Below are 23,890 nucleotides of genomic sequence, written 5' to 3'. Positions count from 1 at the left end.
TGTGCGTCACTAACCCTTTATTAAGACAGCATTAGAGGCGTGCTTTGCACAGCCTCTGTTACTTACTGACAGTAGCCGGCAGGCACTAGGACCCAGTGCAGGTTTCCAACCCGGCACTTCCGTTCTACACAGCTTCCCGCGTGGTCTTCCTCTAGCATTCTGCAGGCTTATTCACTGTTTGTGCGGTCTACTCCTTAGCCTCGTCAGTGCCAGGGATAGATCGTGGAAGGCCTGTAGCTACTACAGGCTGCAGCCACATCAGACAGATGGAGGGTAGCACCCGGCCGGAAAAGTCACTGAGGGTGAGAAGCTTTTCCCCAGCTCTCCAGCCCTTTGTCTTTCTATTTCACCCTCTTGTACCCAAATGCCCCCTACCTCGCGGTACCCCCACATGGTTTCCTCCTACTATTACATGCATGGCCCCCTGATCTCCCAGTGCTCCACACCCCCAAGCCCTTTGCACTCCCCTGACATACAGCCTGCTAGGGTGTCGGCCGGGCACTGGGAGACTCGGAATAGCCTGCACTCTACCTATTACAGACCCAAAGGTGTCACAGCTTGCCCTCCAAGCCTACCCTATCTCCCTTAGCTGTCACAGCCTGTCCTCTGTCCCGTAGCTGTCACAGCCCATCCTCTGCCCCGTAGCTGTCACAGCCCATCCTCTGCCCCGTAGCTATCAAAGTCCGTCCTCTGCCCCATAGCTGTCATAGCCCGTCCTATGCCCTGTAGCTGTCACAGCCCATCCTCTGCCCCGTAGCTGTCACAGCCTGTCCTCTGCCCCATAGCTGTCACAGCCCGCCCTCTGCCCTGTAGTTGTCACAGCCCACCCTCTGCCCCTTACCTGTCACAGCTTGCCCTCTGACCCCTAGCTGTCACAGCCCTCCCTCTGCTCCCTACCTATTACATTCTGTGCTCTACCCCCTACCTGTCACAGCCCTCCATCTGCTTCCTATCTATCACAGCCTGCCCTCTGCCTCTTGCTGTCACAGCCCACCCTCTGCCCCAAGCCGTCACAGCTTGCCCTCTGTCCCTTAACTGTCACAGCCCGCCCTTTTTGCCCTGCCAGTCACGGCCCTCCCTCTGCTCCCTACCTATTACAGCCCGCCCTCTGCCCCTATCTGTCGCAGCCAACCCTCTGTCCCTTAGCTGTCACAGCCCACCCTCTGTCCCTTAGCTGTCACAGCCCACCCTCTGTCCCTTAGCTGTCACAGCCCACCCTCTGTCCCTTAGCTGTCACAGCCTGCTCTCTGTCCCTTATTTTAGCTCTCTGTCCCTGCTCTCAGGCCCCTACTTGTCACACCCCTCCTTCTGCCTCCTGCCTGTCACAGTTAGCCCTCTGCTATATGCGTTTTATTTTTTTCTGTCAGGGCCAATGTCTTTCATGTGGTTTTTTTGTGGGGGAAAATGTTTGGGGTTTTTTTGTTTGTTTTTTACATGCTGTTACTGTCTGCCAGCCAATGGGGTCTTATTAAAGTTCTGTCTAGACTAAAGCTATGGCACATCCGGCCAGTAGTGCACAATTTTGTGAAGACTCCAGAGCAGGACTAGAGAGTGTGAGAGGTTCCACGGTGTGTTTCCCATGTAGGCAATACGGGTTAAATTAGGGTGACCATACTATGCCTTTTTCCTGGGACGCTCATGGATTACACAGGTTCTGTGGCTGGCTGACTTCAAGCCTACATTTCAGCTGGTTTTAATCAGCCACAGAACCTGTGTAATCCATGAGCGTCCCAGGTAAAAGGGATAATATGGTCACCCTAGTTAAATGCACAATGGAGGGGAGAGTCAATTCCTAGAAGAGCTGCCGTGGTGGGCTAGAGTGACATGGCGTTGATATGTGTGGAGGTTCCCAACAGCCACTGGTCTCTGTCTGTGTCTGACACCCCCACCGCCTGCTGCTGAGTTGATCTGCATAGGCATATACACCCTGCCTCCTGCTGCGGATCCCGGCTGCCTCTACTCATAACTTCCTTTGTACAGTGGGGGTCATTCCGACCCGATCGCTCGCTGCAGTTTGTCGCAGTGCAGCGATCGGGTCGGAACTGCTTTCGTTACCTAGGGAGGGGGCTGAACGAGGCTGAGGGGGAGCGGTCCGGCCAACGCAGGCGTGGCCGTACTGTTGGGGGGGCGGCCCGCGGCCGCCTGCGGGAGCGACGAGTAACTCCCGGCCAGCCGCAGGAGCTGCGCTGGCCGGGAGTTACTCCTCAAATACAAAGGCATCGCCTCTGTGCAATGATTTTGTATTTGTGCGGGGGGGGGCGGCACTGACATGTGGGGCGGACTAGACCTGTGCCGGCCTGTACACGTCATCAGGATCTAAGTTTACATACGTGGTCTCTCTCATACAGCATATATTGCCTGGCTACAATTTGAGACTTTTTATCAATTTGATACATAGTGTAGAACTTGCTTTCGGACTGCCACATTTCTGGTTAATACCCAGGGGGTTCTGTACATCTGATTCTAAGCAATAACAGATTTTATGTTATTTGTATGCATTTGTATATTCAAGTGTAGAATATATATTTTTGTATATTATATATGTGTATGCGTACACCATGTAAATTTGGTGAATACATTTTGTTCCTTTAGCGTACCTGCAGCTATTATCATTTTTTGATGTTTATCATCTGTATATTTCACTTATCACTGCTTTATCACTTCTCCAGGCTTAATATATCTGCCCTCCATGTTCATAGAGATCAATGCATGCACAGTAAACTCTGTCACAAGTGGTCCATACAGAGGCTGCAGAGAGGCCCCTCCATGGTAAAACCATCGCTGCCCAACACTTCCTAACCTGATACAAAAAAAGAAAAAATAGGATTTTGGTTAACTACCGGTAAATCCTTTTCTCGTAGACCGTAGAGGATGCTAGGGTCCATATTAGTACCATGGGGTATAGACGGGTCCACCAGGAGCCATTGGCACTTCTAAGAGTTTAACAGTGTGGGCTGGCTCCTCCCTCTACACCCCTCCTACCAGACTCAGTCTAGAAACAGTGCCCGAGGAGACAACATACTTCAAGAGAAGGAAACACACAGATAGTGGCATGATTCATCCCAGCTCACACAACAAGGCAAATCCGGCCAACATGCCGGATAAACTCAGCAACAGCTGAAACAGTACTGAAATAGTAAATAATGCAGAACTTACCTAGGAACCAGGCAGTACTGAAGTAAATAACAACTGCAGGAAAACGAAGCGCTGGGCGGACGCCCAGCATCCTCTACGGACTACGAGAAAAGGATTTACCGGTAGGTAACCAAAATTCTATTTTCTCTTACGTCCTAGAGGATGCTGGGGTCCATATTAGTACCATGGGGATGTACCAAAGCTCCCAGAACGGGAGGGAGAGCGCGTAGGCTCCTGCAAAACTGCTTGACCAAACTTGAGGTCAGCAGAGGCCAAAGTATCGAACTTGTAAAACTTAGCAAATGTGTTCAATCCAGACCAAGTAGCTGCTCGGCAAAGCTGTACAGCCGAGACACCCCGGGCAACCGCCCAGGAAGAACCCACCTTACGAGTAGAGTGGGCCTTAACAGATTTTGGACACGGCAATCCTGCTGTAGAATATGCATGCTGGATGGTGAACCTGATCCAGCATGAAATCTACTGCTTTGAAGCAGGACACCCAATTTTCTTGGGATCATAGAGGACAAACAGAGAGTCAGATTTCCTATGGTGAGCCGTCCTCTTCACATCTTCAAAGCCCTCACAACATCCAAGGCCTTTGAAGCAATTGAGGAGTCAGTAGCCACTGGCACCACAATAGGTTGATTGATACGAAAAGCTGAAACAACCTTAGGAAGGAACTGTTGACGAGTCCTGAGTTCCACCCTATCCTCATGGAAGACCAGATAGGGACTTTTACAGGACAAAGCCCCCAATTCCAACACACGTCGAGCAGAAGCTAAGGCCAACAAAGTGACCGCCTTCCACGTGAGAAACTTGATTTCAGCCTCCTGTAGAGGCTCAAACCAATCCGATTGCAGGAACTGTAACACCACATCAAGATCCCAGGGTACCGTTGGTGCCACAAAGGTAGGCTGGATGTGTAGAACCCCTTTCAAAAAGGTCTGATCCTCAGGGAGGACAGCCAATTGTTTCTGGAAGAAAATGGATAAAGCTGAGATCTGGACCTTGATGGAGCCCAATCTCAGGACCATAACCACACCTGCTTGCAGGAAAAGGAGAAAACGACGAAGTTGAAACTCCACCGCAGGAAATTATTAAAGAAGCATATTTTTTTCAAATTCAATGGTAGTGTTTAGACGTTACCCCCTTCCTAGCCTGTATCAGGGTAGGAATAACCTCGCTCGGAATACCCTTCCGAGCTAAGATCTGGCGCTTAACCGTCATGCCGTCAAACGTAGCCGTGGTAAGTCTTGATAAGCGAACGTCCCCTGCAGTAGAAGATACTCGCGAAGAGGTAGGTTCCGTGGATCTTCCAGCAGTAGATCTAGCAGATCCGCGTACCAAGCCCTCCTTGGCCAGTCGAGAGCAATGAGGATTGACAGAACTTTTGTTCTTTTTAAAAGTTGAAGAACTTTCGGAATTAGAGGAACTGGAGGGAACACATACACTGAAGTGACCATCCACGGTGTTACTAGTGCGTCCACCGCCACTGCCTGTGGGTCCCTCTACCTGGAACAGTACCTCCGCAGCTTCTTGTTCAGGCGGGAGGCCAACATGTCTATGTAAGGAACCCCCCACCAACCGGTTACCTCCTCGAACACCTCCGGATGGAGGCCCCACTCTCCTGGATGGAGATCGTGTCTGCTGAGGAAGTCTGCTTCCCAGCTGTCTACTCCCGGAATGAAGATTGCTGACATCGCTACAGCGTGCCTTTCTGCCCAGAGGAGGATTCTTAACACCTCTGAAATTGCAGCCCTGCTCTTCGTTCCGCCTTGTTGGTTATGTAGGCCACTGTGGTCACGTTGTCCGACTGAACCTGAACAGCCCGATCCTGTAGAAGGTGTGCTGCTTGAAGAAGGCCATTGTATACGGCTCTTAGTTCCAGGATGTTTATTGGAAGAAGGGACTCCTGACATGACCACCTTCCTTGGAAGGTCTCACCTTGAGCGACTGCTCCCCAACCTCTTAGACTTGCATCCGTGGTCAGAAGGATCAAGTCCTGAACTCCGAACCTTCGGCCCTCCAGAAGGTGTGGTAGTTGTAGCCACCAGAGGAGCGAAATCCTGGCTTTCGGTGACAGACGTATCCTCTGGTGCATGTGTAGGTGAGATCCCGACCACTGGTCCAAGAGATCCAGTTGAAAGGATAGAGCATGAAACCTTCCGTACTGTAGAGCCTCGTAGGAGGCAAACATCTTCCTCAGAAGGTGGATGCACTGATGAACCGATACCCGGGCAGGCTTCAAGACATCCTGGACCATTGTCTGAATTACCAACGCTTTCTCCACCGGTAGAAACACCCTCTGTCACGATCCGGGTATCTGGACGCCATTACTTACCCTTCAGATGCCTCCTAAGGCTGGCTCAGCATTCCAGGACCGGATCCCGCTGTTTCTGAGTTTCCACATGCAGAATGTCAGAGTGGTGATTTCATCAGCCGCGGCCTCCGCTGTGCCCGCGTGGTTAAATGTGCGCTTGTCAGTCTGGCGTCTCCTGTCTCCTGTGGCCGGCGTCGCCATTACTGTTTCAATTCTCACATGGATTACAAACCAAACTTCCCTCCAAGTGTCTGCATGGGCGCAGCCATCTTGGTTTTTGTCATCTGATCATTTCCACCAATCTGCTGTCTGTATTGTTGATTTGCATAATTGCCTAGCCAACCCCTTCCTTGCTGCAGGTATAAGTAAGCTGTGCCTGAACAAGGAAGGCGTCAGTGCTTTGGTTGTCTAACCTAGTTCCAGTTTGTCTCTCTCCTGTGGTTGTCTTCCAGGTTCCAGCTCCTGTCTCCAGACTTCTGCTATAGAGACCCGCACCAGCATTCCATCTGCGGTGTAGCCTGACTCTCCGATCCATTCTGGACTCACCTGTTTCCAGCTACAGCAATCACCTGCTTCCAGCCGAGCTTCCAGCAGTGTACAACTTCTCTTAAAGGGCCGGTGTCCTTTCTGCAGTTTACCACTCTCCACCGGTATTATTATTTCATCGCTCTCAAGTCAATCACCTGCTTCCAGCCCAGCTTCCAGCAGTGTACAGCTTCCCTTAAAGGGCCGGTGTCCTTTCTGCAGTTTACCACTCTCCACCGGTATTATTATTTCATCGCTCTCAAGTTCGTTTATTATTTAACTGGTTCCAGCCAGTATCCACTCCGTACCAACAACAGTCTGGTTCCAGCCAGTATCCACAGCAGCCGTTTTACCTTCAGCAGCCCAGCCTTTCCTGGAACACCAGCTGGTACGATCCTGGGTTCTCTCCATTGCTACAGTCAGGCCTGGTAAGGACTTTCCAACTAGAAGATTATTAGAACTGTCTCACACTACCAGTGCCTGTGGCCCTTGCCACCCTGTAGTACCCAGGAACTGTATTATTGCCCTGCTGACTTTTATGTTTTCTTATTTTCTGCTGTGTTACGGAGTTTGTCATAATAAACATCATTGACTTTTATCCTGGTTGTCGTGGTCACGCCTTCGGGCAGTTATTCTACATGTTACTTACATGTCTAGGGGTCTGATACAACCTCCCAGGTTCCGTTACATCTCAGCCCCTACAACTGAGGTTGCCTCCCGTCAACTCAGGCCCTCAGTTGTGACAGTAAGCACTGACCTAATGAATCCAGCCGGAGACCAGGATCAAGCGGCCAGGCCGATGCAAGAACTGGCAGCCCGACTTGAACATCAGGAGGCTGCACAGGGCCACATCATCCGCTGTCTCCAGGATCTCTCCACACGGCTGGATGGGATTCAAACGACCCTCCGTGGACCTGGCACGTCCGGTGCGTCCACTACAGTGACACCAGCTGTAACCCCACCCACCTTACCCATTTCCAGTCCACATCTTCATCTTCCAACGCCAGCAAAATTTGATGGATCTCCAAGGTTCTGCAGGGGATTTCTCAATCAATGTGAAATCCACTTTGAGCTTCTACCTGGCAATTTCTTCAGTGACCGTACCAAAATTGCCTATATCATCTCCCTTCTCAGTGGCTCAGCCCTTGACTGGGCATCACCTTTATGGGAGAAGTCTGATCCCCTGCTATCCTCCTATACTGACTTTGTAGCTACATTCAGGCGCATCTTCGACGAGCCAGGCCGGATAACATCTGCTTCATCTGAGATTCTTCGTTTACGCCAGGGAACACGTACCGTGGGACAGTATCTTATACAGTTTAAAATCCTGGCATCCGAACTGGCATGGAACGACGAGGCCCTGTATGCTGCATTCTGGCATGGCTTATCAGAACGCATCAAGGATGAGTTAGCTACCAGAGACTTGCCCTCTAAGTTGGATGAGCTAATTTCTCTTTGCACGAAGGTTGATCTACGTTTTAGAGAGAGAGCAACCGAGCGAGGAAGATCATCTACTCCTAAATCTTCTGCTCCTCCTTCTCGTCAACCATCTCCATCCAAGGATGAGCCTATGCAAATTAGTCGTTCCCGTCTATCTCCTGCTGAGCGCCGAAAACGTCTCTCTGAGTCTCTCTGTCTCTACTGTGCAGCTCCGTCGCACACTATCAATGCCTGTCCCAAACGTCCGGGACTCCAGATCCTAGTTCGCCAAGGAGAGGGCCGGCTAGGAGTGATGATCTCCTCTCCATCTCCTCATGACTGTAACCTCCCAGTGTCGCTCCAAATTGTTCAACGTTACAGGAACGTCATTGCCCTCCTTGATTCCGGAGCAGCTGGGAATTTCATAACCGAAGCTTATGTTAAACGGTGGTCCCTACCCACCGAGAGACTGTCCTCGTCCATCTCTTTGACTGCCGTGGATGGCAGCAAGATTTTTGACGCAGTCATTTCCTTAAGGACTCTTCCAGTTCGTCTGAGAGTGGGAGTTCTTCATTCTGAGTATATTTCTTTTTTAGTGATTCCAAGAGCCACACATCCAGTGGTTTTAGGCCTTCCATGGCTCCGTCTCCACAACCCATCAATTGACTGGACGACTACGCAAATACTGGCATGGGGTCCCTCCTGTGCTGGGACTTGTTTAGCCAAAGTTCTTCCTGTTTGTTCTTCCTTCCCCAGGTCAACTGATGTTCCGCCTCCTCCATATCAAGACTTCACGGATGTGTTCAGTAAAGCCTCTGCTGATATCCTTCCTCCTCATAGAGAATGGGACTGCCCAATCGACCTCATTCCAGGGAAGGTTCCACCGCGAGGCCGAACTTATCCGTTGTCTCTGCCCGAGACACACTCCATGGAAGAGTACATCAAAGAGAACCTGGCGAAGGGTTTCATCCGACCATCTTCTTCTCCAGCCGGCGCAGGCTTCTTCTTCGTTAAGAAGAAAGACGGTGGTCTGCGTCCGTGCATCGACTACAGGGGTCTGAACGACATTACCGTCAAGAACCGATACCCTTTACCCCTGATTACTGAGCTCTTTGATAGAGTTAGTGGTGCAACCATTTTCACAAAGCTGGACTTGAGGGGTGCCTACAATCTCATCCGAATCCGTGAGGGTGACGAGTGGAAGACCGCCTTTAACACCCGTGACGGACATTATGAGTACCTCGTCATGCCCTTCGGATTGAGCAACGCTCCAGCAGTCTTCCAGCACTTCGTGAATGAGATCTTCAGGGACATCTTGTACCGCCATGTCGTGGTTTATCTAGACGACATCCTCATCTTTGCTAATAATCTCGAAGATCATCGTTTCTGGGTAAAAGAGGTTCTTTCCCGTCTCCGTGTCAATCACCTCTATTGTAAATTGGAGAAGTGTGTGTTTGAAGTTAAAACCATTCCGTTTCTAGGTTACATTGTGTCCGGTTCCGGACTAGAGATGGATCCTGAGAAACTCCAAGCAATCCAGAATTGGCCTATACCCTTAAGCCTCAAAGGGGTCCAGAGGTTCTTAGGGTTCGCCAATTATTATAGAAAATTTATACGAGACTTTTCCACCATTGTGGCGCCTATCACTGCATTAACCAAGAAAGGTGCTAATCCGTCCAAGTGGTCCGAGGAAGCTACACAGGCCTTTCACCTTCTGAAGCAACGGTTCATCTCTGCACCAGTTCTGAAACAGCCTGACACCGACTCTCCTTTTATCTTAGAGGTAGATGCCTCCTCCGTTGGAGTAGGAGCAGTGTTATCCCAGAAGGCCAAAGATGGACATCTACATCCTTGCAGTTTCTTCTCCCGGAAGTTCTCCCCAGCTGAGCGCAACTATGCCATTGGCGATCAGGAGTTGCTAGCCATCAAGCTCGCTCTGGAGGAGTGGAGATACCTGTTGGAGGGAGCTTCCCACTCAATCACCATACTTACCGACCACAAAAATCTTTTATATCTCAAAGGCGCACAATGTCTCAACCCTCGTCAGGCCAGATGGGCACTTTTCTTTTCCAGATTTGACTTTAAACTCCAGTTCTGTCCGGGTTCTCAGAATCGTAAGGCCGATGCCCTTTCCCGCTCATGGGAGCAAGAAAATGAGTCCGAGTCTGCAGACAAGCATCCTATTATTAATCCGTTGGCATTCTCCACGGTAGGGATGGACTCTACGCCTCCACCAGGGAAAAGTTTTGTTAAGCCAGTTCTAAGGAAGAAGCTCATGCATTGGGCCCATGCTTCCCGTTTTGCTGGACATACAGGCATTCAGAAAACCCTTGAATTTATTTCTAGGTCCTACTGGTGGCCAACTCTGAAAAAGGACGTTATGGAATTTATTGCCTCCTGCCCAAAGTGTGCCCAACACAAAGTCTCCCGCCAGTCGCCTGCGGGGCAACTGGTTCCATTATCTGTTCCCCGTCGACCATGGACCCATTTGTCGATGGACTTTGTTTCCGATCTACCTATCTGCAACAAGTTTAATACCATCTGGGTGGTAGTTGACCGGTTCACCAAGATGGCACATTTCATCCCTCTCACCGGTCTTCCGTCAGCTTCCAAGTTGGCTCAAGTGTTTATACAAGAGATCTTCCGACTTCACGGTCTTCCTGAAGAGATCATCTCGGATCGTGGAGTACAATTTGTAGCCAAATTTTGGCGAAGTTTGTGTCAAGCCCTCCAAGTCAAGTTAAAGTTTTCCACGGCTTACCATCCTCAGACCAATGGTCAAACCGAGAGGGTGAATCAGGACTTGGAGGCCTTCCTCCGTATATATGTGTCTTCCTCTCAAGATGACTGGGTTCAACTCTTTCCTTGGGCCGAGTTCAGCCACAACAATCAATACCATTCCTCATCTTCTTCTACACCATTCTTCATTAATTATGGATTCCACCCTAAAGTCCCAGAATTCCAACCGCTTCCCGCAACTTCTGTTCCAGCAGTGGATGTCACCTTGCGTCAGTTTTCAAATAACTGGAAGAACGTCCGCGCAGCCCTGCTTAAAGCCTCATTCAGGTATAAAAAGTTTGCCGATAGGAAGCGTAGAGCGGTTCCTGCTCTCAAGGTGGGTGATCGTGTGTGGTTGTCCACGAAGAATTTGAGGTTGAGAGTTCCCAGCATGAAATTTGCACCTCGCTACATCGGGCCCTTCAAGATTGAACAAGTCATCAATCCTGTTGCCTACAGGTTACAGTTACCATCCTTCTTGAAAATACCCAGGACATTTCATGTTTCTTTGTTGAAACCGCTGATCCTGAATCGGTTTCATTCCGCACTTCCTCCAGCTCCCAAAGTTCAGACTCAACGGGGAGTCGAGTACGAGGTGGCCAAGATTTTGGACTCACGTTTCCGCTACGGTCAGTTACAATACCTCATTGACTGGAAGGGCTATGGTCCTGAAGAACGCTCTTGGACCAATGCCTCAGACGTCCATGCTCCTGCCTTGGTCCGAAATTTCCACGCAAAGTTTCCTTTAAAGCCTAAGAAGTGTCCTGGGGCCACTCCTAAAGGGGGGGGTGCTGTCACGATCCGGGTATCTGGACGCCATTACTTACCCTTCAGATGCCTCCTAAGGCTGGCTCAGCATTCCAGGACCGGATCCCGCTGTTTCTGAGTTTCCACATGCAGAATGTCAGAGTGGTGATTTCATCAGCCGCGGCCTCCGCTGTGCCCGCGTGGTTAAATGTGCGCTTGTCAGTCTGGCGTCTCCTGTCTCCTGTGGCCGGCGTCGCCATTACTGTTTCAATTCTCACATGGATTACAAACCAAACTTCCCTCCAAGTGTCTGCATGGGCGCAGCCATCTTGGTTTTTGTCATCTGATCATTTCCACCAATCTGCTGTCTGTATTGTTGATTTGCATAATTGCCTAGCCAACCCCTTCCTTGCTGCAGGTATAAGTAAGCTGTGCCTGAACAAGGAAGGCGTCAGTGCTTTGGTTGTCTAACCTAGTTCCAGTTTGTCTCTCTCCTGTGGTTGTCTTCCAGGTTCCAGCTCCTGTCTCCAGACTTCTGCTATAGAGACCCGCACCAGCATTCCATCTGCGGTGTAGCCTGACTCTCCGATCCATTCTGGACTCACCTGTTTCCAGCTACAGCAATCACCTGCTTCCAGCCGAGCTTCCAGCAGTGTACAACTTCTCTTAAAGGGCCGGTGTCCTTTCTGCAGTTTACCACTCTCCACCGGTATTATTATTTCATCGCTCTCAAGTCAATCACCTGCTTCCAGCCCAGCTTCCAGCAGTGTACAGCTTCCCTTAAAGGGCCGGTGTCCTTTCTGCAGTTTACCACTCTCCACCGGTATTATTATTTCATCGCTCTCAAGTTCGTTTATTATTTAACTGGTTCCAGCCAGTATCCACTCCGTACCAACAACAGTCTGGTTCCAGCCAGTATCCACAGCAGCCGTTTTACCTTCAGCAGCCCAGCCTTTCCTGGAACACCAGCTGGTACGATCCTGGGTTCTCTCCATTGCTACAGTCAGGCCTGGTAAGGACTTTCCAACTAGAAGATTATTAGAACTGTCTCACACTACCAGTGCCTGTGGCCCTTGCCACCCTGTAGTACCCAGGAACTGTATTATTGCCCTGCTGACTTTTATGTTTTCTTATTTTCTGCTGTGTTACGGAGTTTGTCATAATAAACATCATTGACTTTTATCCTGGTTGTCGTGGTCACGCCTTCGGGCAGTTATTCTACATGTTACTTACATGTCTAGGGGTCTGATACAACCTCCCAGGTTCCGTTACATCTCAGCCCCTACAACTGAGGTTGCCTCCCGTCAACTCAGGCCCTCAGTTGTGACACCCTCTGCACCTACATGTCGAGGATCATCCCCAGGAAAGACAGCCGCCTTGTCGGCTCTAGATGAGACTTTGGAAGGTTCCTGATCCAACCGCGCTCCTTGAGCAGATGTGTCGTGAGAGCAATGGATCTTAACAACTTCTCCCTGGACGATGCATTGATCAGCAGATTGTCCAGATATGGAATGAAACTGATAGTGATCGTCTAACAGTGCAAACCTGAGATAGGCCTGATGCGGCGACCAAATGGGAATGTGGAGGTACGCATCCTTGATGTCCAGGGACACCAGGAACTCCCCCTCCGTCAGTCCTGAGATAACTGCTCTCAGAGACTCCATCTTGAATTTGAAGTCCCGGAGATAAGGGTTCAGAGATTTCAAGTTCAGAATTGGCCTTACCGAACCATCCGGCTTCGGTACCACAAAAAGGTTCGAATAGTAACCTTTGTTCAACTGATGAGGTGGAACTGGAACAATGACCTCGGACACTGCCAATTTTCAGATAGCGTCCAGTAGAATAGCTCTGTCTGCCGGCAAAGCTGGCAAGCCTGATTTGAAGAAACGGTGAGGTGGGAGAGTTTGAAACTCCAGCCTGTACCCCCTGGACACAATATCCTGTATCCAGGAGTCCAGGCCAGACGACACCCATACGTGGCTGAAATGCCGGAGTCTCGCTCCCACCTGACCTACCTCCAGGCTGTGCGGTCCACCGTCATGCTGAGGACTTTGAGGTACCGGAAGCAGGCTTCTGGTCCTGGGAACCTGCGGGAGCAGGCATTTTGGATTTGGCACGACCACCTCTAAAGAAGGTGTGGGAGGGCTTGTTCTTTCTAGGCCTAGCGGCCGAAAGGACTGTTACGTGTTGCGAGTAAAAGGCTTCTTCGTAGCTGGTGCAGCTGAGGGGAGAAAAAGAGACTTACCCGCGGTAGCCGTGGCAATCCACGCATCCAGCGCCTCCCCAAAAAGAGCCTGATCTGTACAGGGTAGGCTCTCCACACTTTTCCTGGATTACACGTCCGCAGACCATTGGCGCAGCCAGAGACCCCTGCGAGCCGAGACGGACATGTAGGAGATCCCCGCAGCCATGGAACCAAGATCCTTCATGGATTCTACCAGGAACCCTGCAGAATCCTGTATTTTACATAAAAACAAATCAACGTCACTTTTATCCATCGTAGTCAAGTCCTCCTGCAGAGTGATTGACCACTTTGCTATAGCTTTAGAAAACCATGCACAGGCAATAGTAAGCCACAGTATAGCCCCTGAAGCCGTGTATATGGATTTGAGGGTAGCATCCACCTTGCGATCAGCCGGGTCCTTCAACGCATTAGATCCCACGACTGGTAAGACCAACTGTTTTGACAGCCTGGAGACAGAGGCGTCAACTATAGGCGGGGACTCCCATTTTTTCCTATCTTCCTCAGGGAAGGGAAAAGCAACCAGAACTCTTTTAGGGATCTGGAATTTTTTCTCCGGGTTTTTTAGATGCCGGTAAGGTGAGAGGGGCTTTCTTACTGTCTGTGAAAAAAGCCTCCTCCACCTGCTCAGGAGGAGTGTCAGAAATATGTAACACGTCCCGCATGGCCCCAATCATCAACTGCACCCCCTTAGCAAGTGATGCCGTCCCCCTCGACACATCCCCATCACCGCCTGCTGTGTCAGAATCGGTATCCGTGTCATCCTGCGGAATTTGGGCAAGAGCACGTTTGTGAGAATGTACCGCAGGGGGCCCGAGGGAGCAGTATCGGACCCATAATGCCATAGAGGATTGCAATACCTGAGTTGCATGCTCAGTCCTTGCAACCCTTTCAGAAATCCGAGAAATAGCCCCCCTAAGAGAGGCTAACCACTACGGTTCTCTAGCTGGGATCTGCGCTACAACAGTGCAATCCTGATTACATTGTATGGGATCTTCCTGAGAAGATAAATCCTCTGCAGCATATGAGACAGAGGTGGTCATTCCGAGTTGATCGCTCGCTAGCAGTTTGTAGCAGCCGTGCAAATGCTATGGCGCTGCCCACTGGGAGTGTATTTTAGCTTAGCAGAAGTGCGAACAAATTTATCGCAGAGCGGCTACAAAGTTTTTTTGTGCAGTTTTAGAGTAGCTCAAAACCTACTCAGCGCTTGCGAACACTTCAGACTGTTCAGCTCCTGTTTTGACGTCACAAACCCGCCCAGCGTTCGCCCAGCCACGCCTGCATTTTTCCTGACACGCCTGTGTTTTTCCGAACACTCCCTGAAAATGGTCAGTTGCCACCCAGAAATGCCCACTTCATGTCAATCACTTTGCGGCCACCAGTGCGACTGAAATGCTTTGCTAGACCCTGTGCAAAATGACATCGTTCGTTGTGACCGCACGACGCGCGTGCGCATTGCGCCGCATACGCATGCGCAGAACTGCTGATATTTAGCCTGATCGCTGCGCTGCGAACAAATGCAGCTAGCGATCAACTCAGAATGACCACCAGAGTCTCTAGACATGTTTGCTTGTACACCCCACATACACACAGGGTACAGGGCAGACAGAGTTTCCCCCCCAAGAATGGTAGAGAGACACAGAGATTGGAGCCAACCCACACACAGCGCTATATAGGTATAGGGAGACCCTTAACCAGCGCTGACTGTGTCCCTTAATAGGTGACACAGTCTTACACAGCCTCCCCTCCCTTCTACAACCCCCTGGTACCGTACAGATAGATGGAGGTGCTCTGGAGGGACTGCTCTTCCACTGGCAGTGTGTCTGCAGGCAGGAAAATGGCGCTGCACGCTGCTGGGTCCGCTCTGAGAAGCTCCGCCCCTTAATGGTGCTGTAATCCCGCTCTTCCAATATTATACTGGCCTGAGGATTTTGTGCTGGCTGAGATCCGCAGACCCCGATAGGCTTTCTGGTCAGTGTAGGGTTAAGGCACCGGCTCAGGACGCCCCTCACAGCGCCGCACCTAAGTACCGCTGAGCCTCCCCGAGCGCAGTTAGTACTGCGCTCCTACCCTGTAGCTGCCATCTTCACATCGCCGCCCCCCCCCCGCCCCCCGCTTGCTAGGGAGGGCGGTTACTCACTCGCCACAAACCTCAGCTCTGCATGGGGGTGGTGGCTGGCTGCTGGGGTGAGCGTTCCCCTGCGGCGGGGAGCGATCTATCCCCTCTGGAGCTCAGTGTCCAGTCAGCGGAGACAGTGGCTCAGACCCCGCAGGGTGGACACTGCTCCCCCCATCAGTCTCTCGATGCAGGGAGGCTGTTGACAGCAGCCTCCCTGTAAAATAAAAACTCTAAAATAAACTTTTACTAAGAGAGCTGTGTAGAGCTCCCCTAGCTGTGGCCGTCTCCTCCGCGAACATTTTCTAAACTGAGTCTGGTAGGAGGGGCATAGAGGGAGGAGCCAGCCCACACTGTTAAACTCTTAGAAGTGCCAATGGCTCCTGGAGGACCCATCTATACCCCATGGTACTAATAAGGACCCCAGCATCCTCTAGGCCCTAACAGAAATGAGGGTATGTACTCCACATGCTATAACTATGGGATTTATGCTGACCTAAATAATACGGGTACAATCAATTACTCTGACATGCAGGAGGACGCCCAGCACAGGGCTAGTCCGCCCCGCATGTCAGCTCCCCCCCCCCCCCCCCCCCCCACCCACACAGGTACAAAAGCATTGAACGGCAGCAATGGTTTTGTACCTGGCGAGCAGCTCCCTGCCAGTGCAGCTCCTGCTCTCTGGCAGGATGCTACTTGCCACGTCCCAGGACGCAGCGGCTGAGTGTGACGTCACGCAGCCGCCACGGCCTGCCCCCCCCCAACGGTCCGTTGTCCGGACCGCAACCCGCCAACGGCGTTCTAACACCATTGGCACGCTCCCTCCCTCCCCGCGACTGACAGGCAGATGTGATAGCACTAGTGGGTTGCTGTTAGCATCTCACTGGGCCTCCCGCGGTGCGCACGCGCACTCCACAAAGTGATTCAGACTGCGATTAAGTCTGAATTACCCCCACAGATCTGACTGAACCACTCCACTAACACTAACATGCTAATAAAAAAGAATGTTTGCCACTGAAACTTACTTCTTTCTCTGCAGCATGAAACCTTCAACTGCATTCTGCTAATGTTGGTGGTAACTCTCTGACTATATCGGCTTCATTATCTTCATCCTCACCTTCATCCTCACTTTGAGGCGCTACTTCTCATCAGAGTAAGGGAGATTCCTGCACCACAAGTGGACCTGTCACTGAGAAGTAATAACAAAAATGTTTCAATGTCTTGAGGGAAAATCTTATGAACAACTTTAAATATATTACTACTACTGATTGATGTAAACGCAGAGCTGAGAGAAATATGGTACAGAAAGGCTCTCCATGAGCACAGCATGGAGGAGCTAGTATGTTATCATAGCATACTTGCCTACTCTCCTGGAAGCTGCGGAAAGGCTCCCGTTTTTTGGGGTAGCCTCCCATACCCCGGAAGAGTAGGCAAGTCTCCCGCATCTTGCTTGCACCCTAGTGATGCGGGTAGGATGGAGAGATAATTTCCCGTATTCGCGGGTCTGTAGAGTGGGGAAGGGGTTAAAATTATGCAAATCACGTCATTTTAGCTGGGCCTCCTTCCCGCGGACCCGCAAATCGCGGCTTTTCCCGCTGTGGGGGCGGGGCTTGGTAATGTCACAGCCCCGCCCCCCGAAGTACCCTGCAGCGTCTCCTCTCCAGGCTTCTCCTGGAGAGGAGAAATTTAAGGTAGGCAAGCATGTATCACAGTGATTTAGGAAATGCAAGCTCTTGTCTAGTGTATTATGTCAGATGAGTCTCTGATAAATTAAGGTGGATAAATATTGCAGAAACAACCTGGGTATTTCTGAAAGGATCGGTCATCATACCAGCATTGACACTGCTCAGAACACACACAGACGCCGAGATCCCGACTTTGATCACAATGCCGAAGCCGGAATCCAGACTATCGGCATCCTGAGCGTAAGTACTCCTGGGCTGGTTAGGGTTAGGCCACTCGGGGGGTGGGGGTAGGAGGGAGATAGGGTTAGGTAGTACAGTGGTGGTCAGGGTTAGGCTGCGGGGGGGGGGGGGGGGGAGGGGTAGGGTTAGGCTACGGGCATGTAGAGCTAGGTTTAGGCATCACCGCAGGTTGTTAACATTAGGCTGTGGGGGCGGGGAGCTAGGGTTAGACTGTGCCGTGGGGGTCTAGGGTTAAGGGAGGTTGAGGTGGAGGGTTAAAATGCACGCCTACCAGATGGAGGTATTCTGCTCATCGGGATGCCGCTGTCGTTTTTCTGACCACCAGCATCCCGATACCATCCCATTTCTGAGCTAGTCACAACAGGAGATGTAATTAAATATGAATCGTCTCCCTGCCCATCCTCCCCAAACATCTACTAATTAACACAATTCATAGGCATTCCAAAATAAAACATCTCTGCTTGTGAGCGCAGATCAAAGGTGTATCAGACAGCACACCCTTAAACCGTATGACAACTTCTCTCCAAGCACAACTGCTAAAAGCTAAAATTCTGTTATTTTACAAATTAAATAACTCATTCTTGTAACTTTATAGTTAAGTTGTTGATGACTGCAACTGGTGCGGCAAATCTGTACTATTTACCCCTCTAAAAGTACTCAAATGAAACAAAAAAAATAGACATGCTCATTTTTTTATTGAGGAAAATGATCCAATATCACATATCTGTGAGCGGCAAAAGTATGTGAACCTTTGCTATCAGTATGTGGTAGAACCTCCTTGTGCAGCAATATCTGCATGTAAACGTTTCTGGAAATTGTTTATTGGCCCTGAACATCTACTTGGAGGAATTTTACCCCATTCCTCCATACAAAACAGCTTCCACTCTGTTATGTTGATGGGTTTTGATTTCCTCCCATGAACTGCTCGCTTCAGGTCCTTCCACAACATTTCGATTAGAATAAGGTTAGGACTTTGACTTGGTCATTACAAAACTTTACATTTAATCTTCTTTGACCATTCTTTGGTCAAATGACTTGGCTTTGGGTTGTTGTCCTGCTGCATGACCAACGTTGAGATGCAGCTCATGGACAGATGTCCTGACATTTTCCTTTAGAATATTCTAGTATAATTCAGAATTAATTGTCCCATCAATGACTGCAAGTTGTTCAGGGCCAGATGCAGCAAAACAGGCCCAAACCATGATACCACCACCACCGTGTTTCACAGATGTTCTCCTTTCTCCAGACATAACGCTTCAAAAAGCTTTATTTTGGATTCCTCTGTCCACAAAACATTGTTCCAATAGCCTACTGGCTTGTCCAGGTGATCTTTATCAAACTGCAGAAAGCCAGCGATGTTCTTTTTGGAGAACAGAGGCTTTCTCCTTGCAATCCTGCCATGCACACCATTGTTGTTCAGTGTCCTCCTTATGGTGGACTCCTGAACATTAACATTAGCTAATATGAGAAAGGCCTTCAGTCGCTTAGAGGTTCCTTTGTGACTTTGCAAACTATTATATGTCTTGCTCTTGGTGTGATCTTTGTTGGTCGACTTCTCTTTGGGAGGCTAATAATGGTCTGGAATCTCTTCCATTTGTACACAATCTGTCTGACTGTTGATTGGTGGAGTCCAAACTCTTTAGAGATGGTTTTGTGACCTTTTTGAGCCTGATGAGCATCAACAACTCTTCTTCTGAGGTCCTCAGAAATCTCCTTTGTTCGTGGCATGATAAACTTCTACAACACCAAACTTTGATAGATTCCTGTTTTAAAAAGACAGTCTCTCCACTCAAACCTAGTTGTCATCCCATAGATTGAAAGACAGCACAAATCAGACATGGATTTAGAATTGCAGCATTGTGCACCTGTACTGATGTAAACCTGCACTGCTATGCTGAAAGATCCACGTGCGGTGCTGTCCTACCTGGAGAAATGTATTCGGTCTATATGATTCCTGTCACTATATATATATATATATATATATATATATATATATATATATAGAAAAATCCACAAAAGAAGCCGCTTCTCACTTTCTATGATGAATGATGCTGGTGCTTGGTCAGTATAATAATATAGCAAAATTTCCAAGAATAACCACCAGAGGGATCAGACTCAGAAAGACCAGCACACTGCTTTAGATGCAAAAAAATGCTTTTTACTGATAATGAAATAAACAGTGATGTTTAAAAAAACAGCAAGCATGTAGCACACATGATAGCAGCATATGAAAACCAATAAATACTTAACATCCCTAATTGCTATATATATATATATATATATATATGATCCGGTCACCTGTCACCCACTCCTTTCTTGCCGTCACACATTCCCCATCACCCACTGCCTTCCCGTCACCCTCTGCCTCTCCATCTCCCGCTGTTTCTCCTCGTAGTCCAGTGCCTCACCTTCTGCCTTTCCCTTGCGTCACTATCTCCCATTCACCCTCTCTCCTTTCTCCCTTTGCCTCTCCAAGACATCACTCTTTTCCCATCATATGGATATGGCATTCCCTTTGAGGCCACGCTCTTGTTGTGAGGCCACATTCATTTTTTTCAAGCACCTAACCCCTCCTCTCTCTCATGGTGCCCCCCGTCATGATAAGCTTGACTGGAAAGGTAATTTTTCAGGGAATGCAAGACTGTTTTTACCCTAGAATAAAATCTTCTTTAGGGAATTCCACAGAGGGTGAAAGTATTTTACACTGTATAAGGTAAATGCAGGGAACCAATGTAAGGACTGACAGAGCGGAGCAGCAGTGTCAGATACTACATTATTCAGCCATATGCAGAGCACTACATAGTTCTGCAATTGCACCACCTCTATCCATACACTTGGTTTCATAGCTATTATCACTATCAGCGTGCACTTGCACTAGCCCTATCACCGGTATGAGAGATCCAGATCACTGTGTGTTCTGTATACCACAGAATTCCTATATACACATCCTCTCTAAACTTAGCCTGCATGTGAGTGCCCTGTTGCCACCCACTTATGCCCACTCATTCCTCAATAAGCGGCGATGCTAATTAGGTGCACACACTTAAGTCACATGCAGATGCCTACAGAGAATGCAAGTGCTAAAACCCTCAAAATCCATCCGCAAAATGAATTTGTGTGCACTCTGCATGGTTGCCCTTCACCTTCATGTCAGCTCTGGTGGTAGTTGGTTGCTTTGGTACAGGAGAGTTGAGAACAGATTTAAATGTATTAAAAGGCATTAGTGGTTAGAAGAATGGCACAATGACAATATAAAGTACTGTAGAATGAAATGCAAACATCTGATACTTTCCCCCTTAAAAATCTGAGAATATTCTCTCTTAGTGCAGCCAATGGAAATGTTTATTCTGTAATACTAAAACATATCCACAGGTTCATATTATTTAACAGTTGTAATAGATTTCATCACTGGCTTGTGGTGTTCAAGTATTAAAAAATGAATCGCAGTGGCGTAGACCTACATGAGTATCTATGGCTGTGGCCAGTAATTCTGTACTCCTGTAGACCCTCTGGATATAGCAAAGAATTATGATCAACAAGAATGGTCAGGGTTAAAGGTTTGGTACACTGTGCAGCCAGGAAATAATCAGAGATCAAGGTCACTGTTTGAGTCAGACTGGAGAACAATAGGAAACACTAGACACTGTTTCACGGACACAATATGGTAAAGCTGAGGCCGTTTTGCCGGGTTTATGTAGTTTCTGAGACACAATGATGTCACCTCAGATTCCATGAAAGTCTCTCCTTCAGGACACAGGAACATGCAACATGTAAAATCAAGGCATGGTTCTCCCCCGGAAGCCTTTCAGCCCTGGCTAGGACTCATACAAACTACCCCTCAACCAGAAAATCAGAGACAAGAAAGACAGCAATGCATACATACAGTATAAGAAAGACTGTTTATAGCAACTGTCTCAAATGTCACACCCAATGTTGTTACTAATATAGGGTTTGTGACAGTGTTGCTCTCGCTTGTGACAGAACCCACACTAATGAAATAAGGGCCTAATTTATGTCTGTATGCAATGGCTAATTATCACACAAAGGAACGATTATTGGAAGATTGCGAATGTGCTGCAGTTGCAAAGCGCATGCTCCAAGGTGCCGCTGCAATCTCGCTCGTAATGACGACTTCATGGAAAAGTGACTGACAGGAAGTGACCGTTTGAAAGTGTTAACAGGGTGTTTTCGGGGAGAGGTTGGAAAAACGCAGATGTGTTGTAGCTGTTTTTGTGGCATGTACTGTATCTGCCTTTAGCTGCAATCAATAGGCAGAGAGAAGAACATAGCTAGGAACAGAAAAAGCACAAACAAAACTCTATAAGCTATGTGCGCAAATGCTAGGAGCTTAGGAAATAATGGGAGTCATTCCGAGTTGATCGCTCGGTGCCGTTTTTCGCAGCGCACCGATCAGGTTACTACTGTGCATGCGTATGCACCGCAATGTGCACGCGTGTCATATAGGTACAAACAGCATCGTTGCTATGCAATGCTTCTAGCGACAAATCCATTCACACAACCGATCGCAAGGAGATTGACAGGAAGAAGGCGTTTATGTGTTAACTGACCGTTTTTTGGGAGTGGTAGGGAAAATGCAAGCGTGTCCAGGCATTTGCAGGGCGAGTGTCTGACGTCAATTCCGGGACCGGACAGGCTGAAGTGATCGCAAGTTCAGACCTACTCAGAAACTGCAAAAAAAAAATTCGGACCGCTCGGCTGCACATGCGATCGCACACTTGCACAGTGAAAATACACTCCCCAGTGGGTGGCGACTATGTGTTTGCACAGCTGCAAAAAGTAGCTAGCAAGCGATCAACTCGGAATGAGGGCCAATATGCCAAAACTAATCGCAATTATGACAAGGGATGCTGTAGATATTGTGGCAATTACAGAGTCATGGTGCAATGAAAATCATGACTGGGACATAGCTATACTGGGATATACTTTATTTTGGAAGACCAGAATTGGAAAAATTGGAGGAGGGGTAGCAATGTATGTATGTACAAAAAGCATAAATACTACCTTTTTTTTTTTAAAAAAATTCTGTTTATTGAACAGCCAAAATTACAGATGTGAAAACAACCAAAAATCTGGAGATTACATAAATGCATACTATCAGATGGCATCGTTTAATACCTTTCCAGAAAGCAAGCATAAATACTACCTTAACGCAAAGTATTGAAAAAAAAACTGAGGCCCTTTGGGTGACCATAGAAACAGGTGAGAAGTCTGTTATTCGTATTGGCGTGATATACAGGCCACCAGGCCAGGAAGAGGAACTGGACAAGAACCTATTGCAGGACATAACTAAAATGGCATTAAAAGGAGAGGTAATAATCATGGGAGACTTTATTCTTCCTGATGCAAACTGGGAGGTGTCTGTTGCTAGTTCCACTAGAAATAGGGACATTTTAAATTCCCTTCAGGCAGCATCCCTCCACAAATTGGTGAGGGAGCCCACTCAGAAAGATGCAATATTAGACCTAATACTTACAAATGGAGACAGAATATTGGGGGTCATTCCGAGTTGATCGCTTGCCAGCTAGTTTTAGTAGCCGTGCAAACGCTATGCCGCCGCACAACGGGGATTGTATTTTAGCTTAGCAGAAGTGCGAACGGTTGTATCGCAGAGCGCCTGCAAAAAATGTTTGTGTAGTTTCAGAGTAGCTCAAAACCTACTCAGCGCTTGCGATCACTTCAGACTATACAGATCCGGATTTGACGTCACAAACCCGCCCAGCATTCGCCCAGCCACGCCTGCGTTTTTCCTGGCATACCTGCGTTTTTCTGCACACTCCCTGAAAACGGTCAGTTGGCACCCAGAAACGCCCACTTCATGTCACTCACTCTGCAGCAAGCAGTGCAACTGAAATGCATCGCTAGACCCTGTGCAAAACTACATAGTTCGTTGTGCCCGTACGTCGTGCGTGCGCATTGCGCCGCATACGCATGTGCAAAACTGACGTTTTTTAGCCTGATCGCTGCGCGGTGAACATAGCTAGCGATCAACTCGGAATGACCCCCATTGGACGTAAAAGTGAGTGAAAACCTGGGATCCAGTGATCATCAAGCAGTATGGTTCAGAATAAAGACAGAGACTGACTCACCCCATACAAAAACAAAGGTGTTGGATTTTAGGAAGGCTAATTTTGAAGGGATGGAAAAATGTGTAAGTAATTCTTTGGCAGAGTGGAGGAACTTGGAAGCAGTGCAGGAGAGGTGGGAAACATTAAAAAATGCAATATTTTTAAGGCAACAGGCCTTTGTATCAAAAGTGTTAGGAAAAACACAAGGAAAATAATAATTACTAATAATAATAATAATAATTTTTTATATATATATACGCTCTTTCTCCAATAGGACTCAAGGCGTTTAACAGATACATAGCATAATATAGTACAGAAAATAATGAAGTACAGAGCAGCTTTTCATAAAAATAAGAATTTACTTACCGATAATTCTATTTCTCGGAGTCCGTAGTGGATGCTGGGGTTCCTGAAAGGACCATGGGGAATAGCGGCTCCGCAGGAGACAGGGCACAAAAGTAAAGCTTTTACAGGTCAGGTGGTGTGTACTGGCTCCTCCCCCTATGACCCTCCTCCAGACTCCAGTTAGGTACTGTGCCCGGACGAGCGTACACAATAAGGGAGGATTTTGAATCCCGGGTAAGACTCATACCAGCC

At 48.6% G+C, this 23,890-nt stretch overlaps 1 protein-coding gene across 6 annotated transcripts in view; it reads right to left on the bottom strand.

Annotated features, from left to right (window-relative positions):
- Positions 1–23,890, bottom strand: part of SIPA1L2 (signal induced proliferation associated 1 like 2) — a 795,004-nt gene that overhangs the window by 510,641 nt on the left and 260,473 nt on the right. For 5 of the 6 annotated variants that reach the window (XM_063917773.1, XM_063917774.1, XM_063917772.1 and 2 more), the window contains one exon: positions 16,308–16,471. The gene's annotated coding sequence lies outside the window, so the exon portion shown is untranslated. Of the gene's footprint in view, positions 1–2,597; positions 2,801–16,307; positions 16,472–23,890 lie in introns of all 6 variants that reach the window. The other variant, XM_063917771.1, reaches the window with a different exon arrangement.

Source organism: Pseudophryne corroboree, chromosome 4 (genome assembly GCF_028390025.1).
Source record: "Pseudophryne corroboree isolate aPseCor3 chromosome 4, aPseCor3.hap2, whole genome shotgun sequence".
In the NCBI taxonomy this organism is placed as follows: Eukaryota; Metazoa; Chordata; class Amphibia; order Anura; family Myobatrachidae; genus Pseudophryne; species Pseudophryne corroboree.
The sequence above is the reverse complement of the archived record's forward strand: the minus strand, read 5'-3'. Positions and strand labels throughout refer to the sequence as shown.